Source organism: Salvelinus sp. IW2-2015, linkage group LG4q.1:29 (assembly GCF_002910315.2).
Source record: "Salvelinus sp. IW2-2015 linkage group LG4q.1:29, ASM291031v2, whole genome shotgun sequence".
Taxonomy (NCBI): domain Eukaryota; kingdom Metazoa; phylum Chordata; class Actinopteri; order Salmoniformes; family Salmonidae; genus Salvelinus; species Salvelinus sp. IW2-2015.
The window spans coordinates 44,784,449-44,788,234 of NC_036842.1; the positions used below are offsets into that span (position 1 = coordinate 44,784,449).

General features: G+C 47.8%; 1 pseudogene; it reads right to left on the reverse strand.

The window, feature by feature from the left end:
- Positions 1-1,820: 1,820 nt before the first annotated feature.
- On the reverse strand, positions 1,821-1,988 carry LOC111962874 (U2 spliceosomal RNA; annotated as a pseudogene).
- Positions 1,989-3,786: the final 1,798 nt, after the last annotated feature.

The following is a 3,786-nucleotide window of genomic DNA, read 5'->3' on the forward strand; positions in this document are numbered from 1 at the left end:
TTACTGATTCCTGTGTCCTTGTTTTTTCCAATGTTTCTGTGGGAACATGAAAATATAAAAAGGCAGCTTCATAATCCCACTCCATAATGCACTCTATACATCTCTGACATCTATAAGTGTGTAWAAACAGTGACATCACAGATTGAGAAAAACTTACTCAGSACTTGAMGTATTTTTGCCTTGGCAAGAGACTGGCACTCCAGCAGGKTCTTTTTGGACACCACCTTGCCTTCCTTGTTGTCTTTCACCTTTACCTGGTGAAGGGAAACTGGTCGTTTAATGCCCTTCATAAACCGGTTGATCCCCTTCCATTGGTTTACGGTCAGCCGGCAGGCAGGTGGAGGGGTCTCCTCGGTATATTTAAGAAATGCYCCAATAGTCAAGGTGTAGTGGTTGACTGTGGTGATGGAATTGAACCCATCTAAAACACACACACAATCAAATACTGTATTGTTAATTAATGCTTGTGAGACTAAAGAGAAAGAYAGAACTCTGCTTACTTCCTTATTTTGTCATAGTCTGTCAGGAAAATGAGAGTGGACTGGTAGGTCTCATTCTTCGCCATGGAGTTAAAAAATTGCATCACCCTCTTGACCTTTGAGGCACAATTMTCCCTCAGCTTATAATTTGAATTGGGGCCCTCACAGGTCTTCCTGATCCCCCGATAAACACACCTTATAAAAAGAAAAAAACATTTTAGACTAGAATTACAATCTCATGAGGTTACATGAATCAGTCAGGCGGCTGTCACCCAACAGCACCTGAAATTTAGGGCCAGGCTTCATTATGGGCCTACTTTTTTTCACGGTCACTGCGCTCAGACCGAGGGAGCTACGTTCAAGCGGGGAATCTCGTTGAACTCGGCACYGCCTAGAGATTATGGTAATGCCATTGCAGGCTCTGTGTGTCTTTAAGCCCCACACTGTGTCACTCCATCCTTGCTGTGTGTATGTGTGAGTTTTTCTTTGACATCTGTTGGGAGAAATTACTGATTTACAGTTCATGAGGGTTGCCTAATCACACATATGAAGTTTTGACCTTTTTAACCCTTCAAAACAGCCCCTATGACCCCAATTTAAGGCACTTCCAGTTGACACAGGAAGCTGAAAGTGAATACATATCCTCCTTGGGGTAGGTTCTTACAGAATATTGAGTCTTTAAGTGATGAAATTACTGATTTACAGAGGGTTGAATGAGTGTGTGTTATTTCAGAAAATCACAGAAATGGAATTTACCGGGACAGCGGAAAGATTACCAACATTTTTACATTTTATAAAACGGAAAACGAATGTCCAAGAGACTTTGTTTGATGACTTCCTGGAAGATCTGGCCCCGGTGCACAGCCCGCCGACGTAGGCTAATTTTACAAACATTTGCGGACAACTAGTAAGGGACCATACATTTGCAATATGGAGTTTCTCATCGGTCATACAGAAAATGCCAAAAAGTGCCCTTCATGTATGGAAGTCAGAGGTCGGGGCCCGAGACACACTCTGTGCACTCTAGGCCGGGATCTCGCGGGTGGGTGGTCACCCAACCCACTCTGCCAACTTTTCCAGGGCTGTGGGTAAAAAGTCACAGACAGACAGACAGACAGACAGACAGACAGGACAGACAGGACAGAGACACACACACACACTATCCTGGCCAACATTTTTATTTGATTTTTTAAAGTCAAATGGCGGGAAACGGGGGAACCCATGGAGGGCGCTTCGCCCTTCTTTCACTTTGGATGTTCCATATTTTTTCTTTCCTTCTCTTCTTCTTCTGCCAGCTGTTTACATAGCTTTGTGTATTTTCTTTCCTTGACAACGGGAGAAATGTGTTGCACCGTTCCCGGAGGTACTACAATACCGGGTCGATGCATGGAGCGGACGGAGCAAGCCCCATTTCCGACTCCCTGTTCGAAAAATCCATTTAATATGTAGTCCCCCGATGGGGGACGTATCAAATATTAAACTGATAAGAACAGATGATGATTAAAAGATTTTATTACTGCTCAAAAACATAAGCATAATAAACAAACCATCAACAATCATCATTATCATTATCAATAAAATCAACACAAGGCATTTTGAAATTACAAAACAAATGAAACCCCAAATTAACACTCAGGGGAGCACCTTCCCTCCCCCTCAATGCCCACATAAATTACATACCTAAATCCCTACCTTTCCCCATACCTAACCTATTTCCTTTACCACAGTCCTAAACCCCCCTTCCCCCTCTCCCGGGCAGCATGCTGCCCCCACTTCCTCTCCTCCCTCTTCATCCTCCCCCTCACATTTTCTTCCACCCTCCTCACTATCCTCTCCACACCCCAATCTCTCCCTGTCTTTACCATGTTCTGTCTGGCTTCCCACAGCCGCCGTTTAAAGAGACTCATAAGGAGCCAGAGCAGAAACCTATCCCTATCCGTTCCTCTCGCTCTCCCTACTCCTCTCTCTAACCTTTCCCATGTCAAAACAAAATCCCCTCTTACCCTTCCTAACAACACCCGTGCCCTAGCCCATACTTCTCCGGCAAAGGCACAGTCCCAAAAGGCATGGCGCACAGTCTCCTCCCTGCCACAAGATGGTCTTGGACAGGTGGGGGATCGCGCCAAGCTATGCCGGTACATGATGGAACGTACCGGCAAGCACTTGTGGAGGCTCAACCAATTCAGGTCCTTGAGCCTGTTGTCCAGACCCCCCAATAATGGCAAGGGACCTTGTCAGGCACGAGTCCTTGCAAAGAAACAAGGAAGTGTCGTCGGCGTACTGCGTCAACTTGACGCGTAGACCGCCGCTTCCAGGGATCAGCAAGCCCTCCACCCCTGTGTCTGCCCTAATGGCAGCCCCCAGATACTCCATGTCCAGAAGAAGAGGAGGGCCGAGAGCGGGCACCCCTGCCTGACCTCTGACGAGAGGTCAAAAACGTCACCCAAGTGACCGTTTGCGCTAACCCGGCACCCCGCTCCGACATAAAGTACGGATCCATCCTATAAACTCTCCCCAAATCCTAATATACCTAACACCCTGTAAAGAAAAGACCCTCTATCTTCTACCCAAGCGATGGAGTCCCTGACCAACTGCAGGTTCCACCTGACAGAGCAGCCCTCTACCCCGCACGTCTGATCCTCATGAACGACGTAGGGAAGGGCTGTGCGCAACCGATCCGCTAGGACCTTTGCAAGCAGCTTGTAGTCTACACACAGCATGGTCAADGGCCGCCAGTTGCCAAGGTCTGTGGCGTCCCCCTTCTTGTAAAGAAGTGACAGCACACCGACGGCCATTGATCCCCCCGGGACCCCCGTCTCGAGGATAACCTTCAAGACTTCGAGGACCACCGGTCCGAGTATCCCCCAAAACTTGAGGTAAAACTCGGCCGGCAGCCCATCCATCCCAGGCACCTTCCCTTTTCCCATCCTCCTGAGAGCGCTCTCAACCTCTTCGAGGGAGATCTGAGCCTCCATCGCTTCTCTAATGTCCTCCGGCAATTGCCGGGACAAGTGTTCTAAAAGCACATTTCCCTGCTCTTCATCTATTTCACTTTCCTTAAAAAACCTTGGAAATGGTCAGTTGTCACCCTGACCATTTCCTCCGGTTTTCTAACTATACTACCATTTTCTTCCCTAACCCCATGCATTACCTTCCTACTCTGTCTGGCCCTTACCGACTTAAAGAACATAGCGGAACAAGTCTCATTATGTTCTAGAAAGCCATTATGCGCACGCTCCAGGAAAGCTCGAGCCTTCCGCTCCTGCAGCTCACTGAGCTGCGCCTTCAGGGCTGCGGATCTCTCCCA